Source organism: Octopus bimaculoides, chromosome 3 (genome assembly GCF_001194135.2).
Source record: "Octopus bimaculoides isolate UCB-OBI-ISO-001 chromosome 3, ASM119413v2, whole genome shotgun sequence".
Lineage (NCBI taxonomy): Eukaryota > Metazoa > Mollusca > Cephalopoda > Octopoda > Octopodidae > Octopus > Octopus bimaculoides.
In genome coordinates, this window is record NC_068983.1 from 8,645,789 (window position 1) to 8,660,256 (window position 14,468).

A 14,468-nucleotide genomic window follows, 5' to 3' on the forward strand; every position below is an offset into this window, starting at 1 on the left:
TTATTATTATTATTATTATTATTATTATTATTATTATTATTGTTAATCAGTAGTTTTATTTTGATAACGTGCTTTCACTTCACTACCGAGCGCAGCTCTGTGCGCCTTGGGTATGTGCTGTGGTTTGCTGTGGTGCTCTTATGGTTACTGTATTGAAAGTGTTTTGCGTAGGATGTGTGCTGTGCCCAGTAGTGCAATTTTCTGTATGTTATATATATTTGTAAGTCCTGGTGTTTTTGTTATGTATTTATCTGAATATTGTTTTTTATCATACCTAAGGCACCTACTATAATATTATTATTATTATTATTATTATTATTATTATTATTATTATTATTATTATTATAGCCCACTTCATATTCGTCCTTTTTATAATTACCTTCTTTGTCATGAATCTCCCCTCTCTCTCTCTTCTCCCCAGCTCCTTTCTGCATTTTGATCCCCATCATTTTTATCAATACAGTCATCGATATTGTCGAAATATGTCTTTTTATAAAACTGATACAATATCAAGATTGCTTTCGTTGTTTAGTTTTCTTTTATTTTATTCTTCGTTTTACTTTTGCTTTCTTATTTCAGAATGATTACTCGTAATGATCAAGGAATTGCCATACACCAGCTTATGTAACGTGTGCGTTTGAGCCGTAATACTCATTTGTGAAATGAAGTGAATTCATATTAAAATCGTTGTTTCGCTGTAGTAAAACTAATATTGTTAAATTGCAATTGCGCCAGACTTTATTCCAGTAGAGAGATAACGAGTGAAACGGAATTTGTATTAGAGACTGAAATTGGAAGAAGCCTATTTACTACAAAAATGACAGGCCAGCAAATGAGAAGGGTGCACGATGTAAGGAGAAGGGATAGGGAAAAGGGGGAAGTGATCAGCTGAGAGGTCGTTCACACAGGTAAAGTCGCAAACAAATTTCCCTCGTGTCACACAACCTAATGTCTGACATAATAATGAGCATATTGTTGTTGTTTTTATCGCTATGTATATTCGTCAGCATCGGCAATGATTATTCACTCGTGCACACTACTAAAATACATAGTGACTGAATTAGTGTAGAAGCAGTTGAACACTCAACAGATATGTCTACTCTTCACGAAATTATCAAGTGAAATCAATGCGGCATGACTAGGAATTTAAATTATAATTACAATCCACTTGTCAGTCGCCTACACTGTAGGTCTCCAGCCAGTGTCCACTGTCGTTCATCGTGAAAGTATCATCCTGCTCTAAAAACAATGACATCAAGTGCATATTACAAACAGCGTTAACAAAAACGATATTTTACAGCTCAAGAAAGGAATGCGGCGCCTATAAAGCATTGTGTTTTCAAAAATTCTGTCAGTATTTGGGTGAAAGGAAAAAGTTATACTTAGTCCCACATTGGTCAGATTATAAGAGCAAAGCTATGGGCCAAATCTACTCTCATCCCTTTCGTCGACCCTTGGGTATATCCTTATGCGTATTCTAAGTTTTGTGTATTTAAGAATAAAAATTCTTTGTAGTAAGTCATTATAAATTGTCTTAATTACTTGGTATTAGATTACATATTAAGTTGCGATTTAGAATCTTCCTACAACGACCATATGCTGCAAAAAATCAGGATACTCTAAGCCAACATATTTAGTGTACTTATTGCTGTTATTGCATTGCCTGAAGTCAACTTTTTTTTGGATGCATAGTATAAAACTTATTTGTTATAGTTTGAAAGAGAAAGTCTTAGTATTTGTAGCGACTGCGCAGAGGCTTTCTCATTGATTTGTACTAAGAGCAACAGTGAAAGAAGATATGATAATAAAATGAAGAATGGAGAGGAGGAGACGTGTTGAAATGTGTGAAACTAAGAACAATGAAAAGTTAAAGGAGAAGACAGTGAGGAGGAATGAGGTCATTGCAAATAGCAAATGTCAGGAAGTGGTGAGAGATGTGGAGCAATGTAGATTAAGAAAGAGAAGCGGCTTGAATCGAAGCGGAAATTGTCAAACAATGACATCGAGAAAGATGCGAGATACAGAGATAAAATGAAGGATGAAAGAAGAGAAACACAAGGGAGAGACAACAAACAGCATGATTGCATTAGCAAAGAAGAAGAGAACGATGGAAATATAAAGAAAGAAGAAGTAGGAGTTCAATTTGATTGAAGTAATGTGAATGAATAAATTTAAGGAATAGAAATTCGATTATTGATTACGTCGTGCGTAAAATTTCCCAAAGTGAAGATAGAATTTTCTCGTTATGTCTACGAATATCACGAGATTTCTAGCAGGTTATACTACACAACGACCTTTGGTCTGTAGGGTGAACGGGCACATTTAATGGGTTAAGGATATTTCTGGATGTCATTTTAAACTTCGGGTTGATGCTTGAGCAATGCTAACTTCCCTTCCAGATGGTGCTATATTTGACGGACAAATAATAAAAATGCAGATATGTTAGAAATGAAATAGAAGAAAGTGCCGTAAATAAGTTGGAATTAATCCTTTCTTGAGCTGGCAGATCAGCAAATGACTGCTTTCATAAGCAGTGTTTGTAACTGAATTTTCATGAGGTAATACAAATGTAGTTTGCAGTTGCCTCTCTTCAGCTATTTTTACAATAACACATGGCTGGAAGAAATCAAGTTTGTCTCACCTTAAAATGATGGAAATGATACAAAAAAGAACATCCTCTAACGTTCTCACAAATCCGTAATACGTTCACAATACGCTTTCACCGAGACATATGCGTCGGTCAATGTTGATCTTTTATCCGCTTCTGCGTGCGCACATCTAGTCAATGTTTTTGTAGGAGACTGGTGCCTGTGTAAGCTTCTAAGCCTCTTCTCTCAAATCACTGATGTTGCCCAAGTGAACGCTACCTTTTTTGCAACTGATGCCAGTAGCTTGGCATCAATACAGCTGTAAAGAACAGGAACTGATGGCGCAAGACATCTCGTCCGACGCTCTCCATTCTGCCAATGAAAACACTACTCTAGGTTCGTAGTTTATGGACCCCAATGGTTAAAAAATGAAGTTTGCCTCAGCAAGATTTGAACGAATGGTACAGAGAGTCATAATAGATAACGCGTGACATTTTAACCAACGTCTAAATAATACAGCCACTTCTGCTTTATTTTATCTACCCAGGAGAGATGAAATGTCATACTGGTCTTGGCTACTCTTAGCAAAGAGCGCCAGACGCCTCTAGAACAAATACTGCAAAACTTTCATCGCGTACGCTAATGATTCTGTCAACACTTCATTTTAACTATAGGATCTTTGTTGTCTTTGAGCCCTCAGTGAGCAAATTACACCCCTGAAACCTTCCGTCTCGATCATTTCAGATCTTTGAAGAATATTTGGTTGATAATCCAGTTAGTTTTTTAAAGAGCTTTTGAGAAGAAATGTTGTTGTATTGACAAAGAACTGTATTTTAGCGTGTGGTAAAAATAGACAACCAGAATCGTTTTCGGAAACTTCCAGAATTTCTCCTGGCTAAAGGTTTCAGAAAATATCAACAAGAAGTAAACGAGGTTTGGAAAAAGTAGTGAGGTTGCTATGTGAGAATCCTGTGATATACGCAGATAGTTTCTCCTTTCAAAGTTCATTTATGGTTACATATTCTTTAACTTATTTACATTTATGCTTAATGAAACTTTTGATGTCTTTTGTGAACACTATTACTATTTAATCAAATTGTCAATTTGTCTTGAGAACAATGATGAAAGGTATTCTAACCCTGAGCAGCTTATCGTTTTCGTATCACTAGGTAAGCAATTTCAAGGTGTAGGTAAACAATTCTGGGAGACGGGCTGAGATCATTTACTTCGACTCCAATGCTCAACTGCTACTTATTTTTATAGGGTCGGAAAGGATGACAGGTAAATTCGACCCCGCGGAATTTCAAAGCAAAACGTAAAGTCAGAAGAAATCGCACCAAACAATTTTTTAGGAGAGGTAACAATTCTGCCAGCTCGCTGCCTAAATGCGTCGTATAATAATGATTTCAAATTTCGGTCCAAGGCCAGAAATTGTGATGTAAGGTCCAAAACAATATCGGCTTCAGTGCTTAGCTGAGACTTATTTTACTCTTCCCGGAATGATAGATGGCAAAGTCGTTCTCGACGTAAGTTGAACTCAGACAATAAAGACAGGTGATATGCTGCAACCTAAAGCATTGTATAATATTGAAGAATGTACATTTCAGTTTTCAGATTGGTGATTTATCCTGTAGATTAGATCTAGGTGATCCTTTATTGAGCAAACCTATGATCATTTGCATTCCGAACGTGACTGTCACATTTTAATGTTTTTATAATTACGTGTACATTGCACAAAGAGCCTTTTCTCAGGTATGATTGAGCAGAAATATGATCAAGGATATTTCGGTTATGACCATCACCCCTTTTTTTTTGTTACATTTTGGATTGTATTATCTATTATGGCCCCGACAGAAAACGTATTAGTGTACGTTGAGTGGGGTTTGTTTACTATTTCTGTATATAAGTCGTGTTTCCTCAATTTATTTTGATGACAAACAGAATTACCCAGTACCCATGATAAAACCTTTATAAAGCTATTCAAAGATATGTGCAGTTAAATATAAATGCATTTATTATACATTCTTGACTGTAAAGGAAAATGTAAAAAACAAAAAATTAAATTTAAAAAATGAAAGAACTACCAGCGTCGCGAAAGTTATCATGTTCCCATCAATTCTAACAAGTGTGATTTACACATCATAGATCACAATATAATTACTGAGTTTATTATTAATTATTTTGCATTTGCTCCTCAATGTTTGGTCTAGTGTTTGTGAATGCCAATACTACGATATGAACGGGTCTCATGTTTATGCTGTATATAATGTTTGTATAATCAGCTTATTAGGACGTGCAGCTTCGCAGGAATTGCTGGAAACGGAATCATTCATTCTTGTAATTGCCTCCCGAGTTGATAGTAAGCAGTTACTAGTTCAACCAGAGTTTCTTCAAGAAAAACAGAACCGGAAAAGGATATTTCTGGCTTTTGTAGTTCCGTTTAATCTTTATTCAGGTTTTCATAATTGCCCGTGTCATTAAAAAGGATTCCGCACGAATACGTCAACATTTTCCTTTAGCATGTCATTCCCCAACGTATTCTGAAGCAGCCGAAAATGATTACCAATTTCTTCTCTAAGCAAAGGATACATTTCCAATTATTCTCTGATTCTTTCAAGAAGCAAAAGAAATGACGATATATTTCCTTTTTCCATTTAGAGGTTTTCAAACCGACTTTTGTATATTTATTGGGCTTTCCAAAGCACTATATTGGGGTTGCTTTCATAAACTACATTGCAAAGTCCATTTCATTCAAATGTCTGAACATATCAGATAAGCAATTTACAAAATAAATTTCGAATTCTAAGATCTAGGGCGCACACTAATTCCATGCTCTCGAAGGAAAATGCCACTTTCTTCAGAGATTACACCAGCTTCATGAAACTCCAATGCGTGATCGGTTTCTTGAATGTAAGTACAAGACAGTGTGAAGAACGAAGACTTGATATCCACTGCTCGTTGAAATACATGAACATGCTATGATTGAGAGCTTTGTCTCGAATGAACAGAAGTTGTAAATTGAATAATTATAAGTGCTTCAACTTTAGCTGGAAAAGACTCCGCAGTAATTGTATATTGGTAGTTAACTGTCTATAATATTTTTCGTGCCGTGTTCTTTCATTTTTTAAATTTAAATTTTTGTTTTTTCATTTTCTTTACAGTCAAGAGTGTATAACAAATGCATAAAGAGAGATTAATTCTGAAGTGAGACACTATCACTCCCTCACAGATTAGTAACACTGGAATTGAACCTAGTCATTACTTCCGCACCATCAGTACACGGAGATCACTGCATGATCGCTCCCAGTCTATTTTATCGAATCAAGTGGATAAAAGTCATAAAAGTCGAAGTTAATCTTGGTAGAATTTGAATGCAAAACAGTCATAAATAGCGATAAAAGAAACCACCCAGGAGATAAGATAGGAAGCATAAACATATTTAGCAATGGCTACTAGCGGTTTATGGAACTAAAACTGAGCCTTCGGTGTATGATCATACATGTTTGGGCAACATATGACCAATTGGGACATGCGTGGAATGTCTATCGAGTCATTCGGGAAGCATTTAATTTAGATATTCAACCAAGCAAGGATATCACCACATATTTCGACATCACAACTTTCAGGAAAATTATTGAAGAGATGAATCTCTTGGAGTTTCATGTTTACTTCTTCTCGAAGGCGAAGCTCTATACTTTAAAGTGTACATGGACTGACAATCTTTTCAGTTGCACAATGAAGGATATCTCATTGGTAAATTTGCCTCTTACATCAAACACACCTTGCAGAAATTATTTTGTTGATAGCTGTAATAAAACGCGTGGGAGTGTTCCTTTCTGCGTTTATCAGGACCCTATTATTTGAGGTCCCCTTGGAGCGTTTGCTTTTAGACTTCTTCAAGAACCTTCCAGATATTAAATTTAAATTTCGCATTGTGATTTTGCAAAACATACACTGTGCGTTAACCAGGGATATCAAGGTTGTATCTAACAGACTGAAGCCATACTTGTAATTCTTGTCCAATTTTCTAACCTTGTTGACTTTCAGTGAGCCTTCGGTTTCATTCTGAGTTATAGGGTCCTGGATCACACTTATACTCAAACCAACAATAACTCCTTGTGCAAAACTTATATACACTATAGATGAAACTATATGAATATTCTCAATACAAAGATAAGCACGGATACATATTTTGCTGTAAGAAAAATCGCTAAGATATAACAGGTGGAAGAGTTGGTAGAACGAATCCAGGTTCCAAAAATGCGAATTGTATTTGGGTAGCATACTAAAAATACATATGGAGCTAATAGATCAGTAATGAAATGGAGGGTAAAGATGCAAAAACATGTGGTTTCACGGCAATATGCCGTTTGTTTTATTTAACTAATCTTTCAATTTAATACATGTTCCGTAAACTATCAAAAACATTTTCCTTGAGATCGTTTTCTGTTCCAACTGAAATGCCTTTAACTAATCCAGATTTGGAAATCCTGCCATTAAAAAGCTCTGTTATTTGTTCATGACATTACCATGTCATTGTTTCTGGTACACATCGTATGGAAATTTACATCTTTTCAAAAATATTTCTTAATTCGTGTGTGGAGTTGTCTACTCTTACACGTATTTCTGTCCTGGGACAATGATATACTAATACAAATCGTATTTATTTCGTATGGTAAACCATTGGGGATCAAATTTCAATTTTTTTGTCCATTGAATTAGATTTGACATTTATTTCTAGGTAATTTGGATGCACTGGGCAAGCATTTCTACTCAGTTTCGCAGTGTCAGGTTCTGGTTTGTTATACGAGATGGGGGATGAGTCTTACGATGCAAATGATTGGCGCTTGTTTTTAGACAATTCCAAAAGAAATCTTAAGTGTATGTTGTAATTTCTATCGAACTAACATCATTTTAGTAAACTACCATTCCTTAAGACATTTGTGCACTTCCTCTCTAAATCAATTTTATATTTAACCAAAATAATGCAATAAATGCTGAAAGAAAACCTCAAATATACCTCCAGTGAATACAGGCAATTAAACCGCAACTAATAATTGTATAGTGATTTTTATTTTCGATCCTTTGACGATGAAATGCAAAGTTAACCGCGCATGAATTCTGAACTTGTAATGTAAAGTTACGTAACTGATTACAACATTAAAACAATGAATTTTGTCCTTCGCTCTTACGATTCTGCTGATCCATGGTTTTATACTGGAACAGAAGTAAACAAATCTATAACGTTTAGAATTTTGGGACCACAGGGGATAGGATCTTTACACAACGTATTGTTCATTTATTCTTCATTTTGAGCATGACATTTCTCTTCCATGCCACTATTTCTAAACGAAATAACGAAGAGCGTAAATTAAGATATTTTCCTGATAATTTTCAGTCATTTGAAAAATTTTTAACGAAATCGATTTATTTGCTTTTCAATAGAAAATAATGAAGAAAATATTAAAAAGCAATTAAGGTCTCCTTAGAGACAAGCTGTCGGCGTCATCTGTTAAAATGTTCCAGTGAATCATCACCGGTTTTGTCAGATGTAAACACAAGATATTCCAGGAAGACTTTTGTTGGTATAAAAGATAGCAAACAAAGACTAACACAACTAAATATATAAAGAAATTCTAATCAAAGAAAAATATTTCCCGTTATTCAAACATATTATTTTTCGATATCATTTTATAAACGTGTTGTGATGAGGTGATATTTTTCTCTTTCGTTTATTTATTCTTCCTTATTAATGGGAATAATGTATGAGTTAATATCTATTGTGTCGTATTTGTCATGTCTAATAGTATATGTACATCATAGTAGAACTTAACTTACATGCAACCCTGTGAACTCAGTAGCTCGGAGAAACAAACACGTTATGTGCCAAACGGTATTAACTAAAAATCAATAAATAATTTAAACTGAATTTAATATTGATATAGCGGTAGAACGTGTTAATATATCAAAGACATGAATAAAAGCATTGTAAGGCATACAGCAAACACTTACGCTCTGTATTTGTGTCATTTACAAATGAGGTAGGGGAGATCAATTGTCAATACTGTGCAATACAAAGCCTACAGAACGGGAAGTTTGAATATATAATTTAAGCTACCGAATGAAACATAAAATACATTATTCCAGCATCACATATTATATCACATGTTTAAAGAAGAGCTTGTGAACTAATGCGTTATTGGATATTGGTAAACTCACATTTAATATTGACAAATGTTTAATATGAAAATGATTACTATTGATAATGTATTAAATATTACCAGAATAAAGCAAGCGGATTCAAGGAGAAAATTACCTACACATTTCACTTCCCATACTCACAAATGGAAAACAGGCGCCGCAGTATTACAAAAGTTCTTTTCAGTCTATCTAAAATCTAATATATTATTTCGGAACACTTAAAGATAAACATTTCATTGCTGATCAAAGATTCAGAAAATATTTTGATAGACATATCATGGAAATTTACAACGATTTTCCACCGAACATTAAAACATAATACTACACACACACACACACACACACACACCACAAAATGGAAACCAGATACTCACCCAGGGAGTCTAATACACGCAAACAAGACTAATCCAGCAAAATGGAATCAATCATTTTATGTGATTAAGATTACCTGTATAGAAGCCAAACTAGCAGAAACACATGACCATAGGTGAAGCCTGGCAGATTAAAAGTTAAATATTTTTTACAATCATATAAATACAGTGTACATTTAAACACATAAGCGGTATCTATCATAAATATATATAATAAAAATATATAGTCTATGGACTAAATCTTTACACGCTAGGCCACTGGTGGTAGAAATTTCTAATATTTCTATTACGCTTCGATATTATTAATTATGTTTATAATCATATAATTCTATATGTAATTTCATGTAAACATAAATAGTACAACAAAAAAATATGAATAAATAACGGTACAAATTTTTTTCTGATTTCAGTTGAAAAGTTTAAAAGAAAAATCTTCAGAGAAAATTATTCTACGCAAAATCTCGGAAACACCAAGATCGTACGACAGCGGAAATAGAAGGGAAATTTACACAGCACGGATAGGATGTTTTCAGTAACCTCATCAACATATATGCAAGATCTATTTTGAATACCCGATAAGATAAACTTGAAAAGCAACAGATAAAGCACCACCATTTCAATAGAACCGCATATACGCAGGTACATATAATATTACTTCAATGACTTCTTCCTCTGCCGAGTTTTTCATTTTTCAGTTATTTTTCTTTACATATGCACCTCCTGCAGTGGAGGCGCAATGGCCTAGTGGTTAGGGCAGCGGACTCACGGTCATAGGATCGCGGTTTCGTTTCCGAGACCGTGCGTTGTGAGTGTTTATTGAGCGAAAACACCTAAAGCTCCACGAGGCTCCGGAAGGGGATGGTGGCGAACCCTGCTGTACTCTTTCACAACAGCTTTCTCTCACTCTTACTTCCTGTTTCTGTTGTACCTGTAATTCAAAGGGTCAGCCTTGTCACACTGTGTCACGCTGAATATCCCCGAGAACTACGTTAAGGGTACACGTGTCTGTGGAGTGCTCAGCCACTTGCATGTTAATTTCACGAGCAGGCTGTTCCGTTGATCGGATCAACTGGAACCCTCGACGTCGTAAGCGACGGAGTGACAACAACAACAACAATAAATGCACCCTACAAACGTCTTGCCTAATCTCCCCAATATTCGCTTTTCCAGGGAGGTTAATTTTTTTGGAACACTTTTGCTATAGTAGCATTTCCATACAAATAATTAAAATTAACGTTTCATTTTCCAACTTGTTTAATAATACAATAATTGCGAAGAATGTCTCAAATCCTGAGGATAAATCTTTCATCAAGAGAACAGTGGAAGCTTGAAAAAGATCTCTTCAAAAGAATTAAGCTAATATACTTTATGAAGATAAACAAGGTTTCAAGAACTAGGCCACGCATACAATAATGGAATTCATATTGCTTTATAATATAAGTACAAAATGATGCGAGCATGCATACTCAGGCACGCACACATATTTCTGTTAAAACATTCCCCTGTAATAATTAGTGAAGTTTTGTTGTTAGAAGGCACAGCAAGACTCTGCTATAGTCGACCTTTGTAACATTCAAATTTGTAACAACGCTAGACTGCACATGTTGCTGTAGTCTGTGTATTCTTTATCAAGAAAATTTCATTTAACCACTACTGATTCTCTACTGGTTCGCTTGAAGCCATTAGAGCTTAAAAAGTGTCAATAATTTTCAACCCAACAAGTGCACCAACGTCTCATTACTTTACGTGAGAAATGAATTAATGTTTACAAGCCACAAACAGGATAAATTGCAAGCCATTCGTTGCTATAGATTTTATTATGGTTCTTTGAAAGTTCCTTATAGTTTATTACGACAATTTATACCGATACTCAATGTTCTTCACGTTAACACAGGTATTGGCTAACTCTTTCAAGAAGCGACCTGCAGGAGATTCGGCCCACCATCAGACAGGCCGCGCTATTACGAAAACTGTGCGCCATTGAAAAATTCCTACGGACCGTGGATTTTCCATGACCGCTTTAACTGCAAAGAAGACTACTCGCTCTACAGCGCTGAGATTACCTCCAATCTAGAGAGTGTCATCAGTCTCTTATTTCATCACTAGTCGGAAGTACGTCGACTCTGTATAATTTAGCTATCAGTTGCAAGCACTGTGCAGCCGACAGTAATCGAGCCATCGTCGTGGCCAAACACAGGACATAAGAATGAAACTTGACACTGTGAAATAACAACAAATATTATATAGCAGATAGGGTAAAGAAAAAAAGCTACAAACAAACAACTGAGCAATATGTAGCGTGTCTTCTCACTCCTTTGACGTAATAAGTAAGGCAAACTTGAATTCAAAAATAATACAAATATGTTTGAACTCTACAAAATATATTTATATACCTATATCTATCTATCTATCTATCTATCTATCTATCTATCTATCTATCTATCTATCTATCTATCTATCTATCTATTTATCTAAGCTTCTAGAACTATGTATCATGTAAGCACACGCACACATGAACATACATATACACACATGCATAATCACGTTAGTATATGCACGTAGATTGTACTATATATATATATATATATATATATATATATAAATATGTGTGTGTGTGTACATATATACATACACGCACAGACACACATAAAAAAGGAAAGAAAGGAGCACTCCGTCGGTTACGACGACGAGGGTCCCAGCTGATGCGATCAACGGAACAGCTTTCTCGTGAAATTAACGTGCAAGTGGCTGAGCATTCCACAGACACGTGTACCCCTAACGTAGTTCTCGGGGAGATTCAGCGTGACACAGAGCGTGATAAGTCCGGCCCTTGGAAATACAGGTACGACTCATTTTTGCCAGCTGAGTAAACTGGAGCAACGTGAAATAAAGTGTCTTGCTCAAGGACACAACGCGTCGCCGGGAATCTAACTCACGACCTGATGATCGTGAGCCGAATGCCCTAACCACTAAGCCACGCGCCTTCACACACATATATATATGTGTGTGTATCCAATGTGTGTATGTATATGTAAGTTTTTATGTTCTGCCTATGAATCGCACATTCAATGGATTTCTCTTGTTTCTAGAAAGATGGTATTTTATTTTCCTAATATTGAATGCATGACATCCCTTAACGTTTGCATCATCCCTCCACCTCAAATCGGAATACGTAGCCCTTGGCATCAAGCGTTTGTTTGAATTATCTCCACGCAAAGATAATTTCAGTAAACCACGAATTTATGTTATCAGTAGTTCACTTTTCATTGTAAGCCACACAGAATTTCATCGAAAGCTAACTTATCGTTCTATAAGATATTCTTTCTTCTTTATCTGCACATTCTTTTCGTTCCATTGTTTGTATTAGTCTTTCTGTCTCTACCACGTACTAACTGCTCAGTCGCTGTCTAATCCTCTCTCCTTTTCGAATCCCTTTGGGAGTTTCGATTGCCCTACAGCTCATATGTACAGTGTTCTATCTTGAAAGTTCTCCCTTACTTCGCTCTTTGCTTGTCTTCCTTCAGAGGCCAGCGTCCAAACTAGTAAATATTCATTTACCTCACTCTACATTACTTACATGCTTTCCTTGGCTTCTCAATAATGTTCTGTTTAACTACGGCCGAAACACGTTTATTGCCTGTTTAATATATTTTATTACGATGTTGAATTTGTTGTTTGTCTTAGCTGGAATGTAATTAGTCTGCGACAATTTTGTAAGATCAATAGATTTTAAGGTGTCGTTCGTAAGGCAGCGCGGTGGGCTTAACGACATTTTATCATTCTTCGTGTTTTGAGTTCAAATGCCGCTGAGGTCGACTTTGCAATTCATCCTTTTCGGGTCAATAAAATAAGAATCAGCTCGAATCAGCTGACCTTGTGCCAAAAGTTTGAAACCGATATGGGATATGAATGATGTTTCGCATAATTTCATAAAACGTTGCTCTCATGTCACGTGATACGCCTCCTTTACTCTTTTACTTGTTTCAGTCATTTGACTGCGGCCATGCTGGAGCACCGCCTTTAGTCGAGCAAATCGACCCCAGGACATATTGTTTGTAAGCCTAGTACTTATTCTATCGGTGCCTTTTGCGGAACCGCTAAGTTACGGGGACGTAAACACACGAACATCGGTTGTCAAAGGAGGGTGGGGGAACAAACACAGACACACGAACACAGGAACACACACACAAACACACACACACACACACACACACACACACACATATATATATATATATATATATATATATACATATATATACATATATATATATATATACATACGACGGGCTTCTTTCATTTTCCGTCTACCAAATCCACTCACAAGGCTTTGGTCTGCCCGAGGCTATAGTAGAAGACACTTGCCCAAGGTGCCACGCAGTGAAACTGAACCCTGAACCATGTGGTTCGTAAGCAAGCTACTTACCACACAGTCACGTGATACACCTAATAAAATTTCCTACAATTCGGTGATTCTCTATCGGTTCTAATTTTCTTGTCTTCTACATCAAATCCTAGTTGAAGTTCTCTACACATCTGCTGGCAAATTGAACCAAGTGATACACTATAAACGTGTCGAAATCGTGATGATCCACATGAATGGAGGATTTAGTCATTTCATTTCTCTTTTCTTCAGTCTTTAATCTTTCTGTGGGCTATGAACACAAGTATTATGATGTACCAGAACTATCACTAAGAGAATGTAATGCATAATACTACACCAGTAGTACTTACAGATTTAAAACTTACAATCAGATGATGAGATACAAGAAGATTATCATTCGTATAACAATATAATGCTGTCAAACTTGATATAACTAAACCAAGTACAGAAAAGAACTTATTGAGTTGTTAGGTCTTTTTGATGCGATAGTGTAGCAGTTACACCAATTCTGGTTCTAGTTGTCAACATAATAATCAGAAACAGAACGTCATGTTACAACTTGGAAATTTCGTGATGTCCTTCGACACAGCGTACATAAGACTTGAGTCAACAACAACCACGCCACTATGCCTAGCTTTTGGCAAACATAATTGAGTTTTCTGAAATTTGGTTGATATATCAGAAGAGCTTTGCAAGTTCATTAACTGAGACAAAATGAGCGATGATCTTCTTCTTCTTCTTCTTCTTCTTCTTCTTCTTCTTCATCTTCTTCTTCTTCTTCTTCTTCTTCTTCTTCTTCTTCTTCTTCTTCAGGATATTGGCTACTTCGATTGTTCCCAACGACGTTTTAATAGAATTACTTGACAGCAGCTCACACACACACACACGTGCGTACATATATATGCATATATATACATACATATA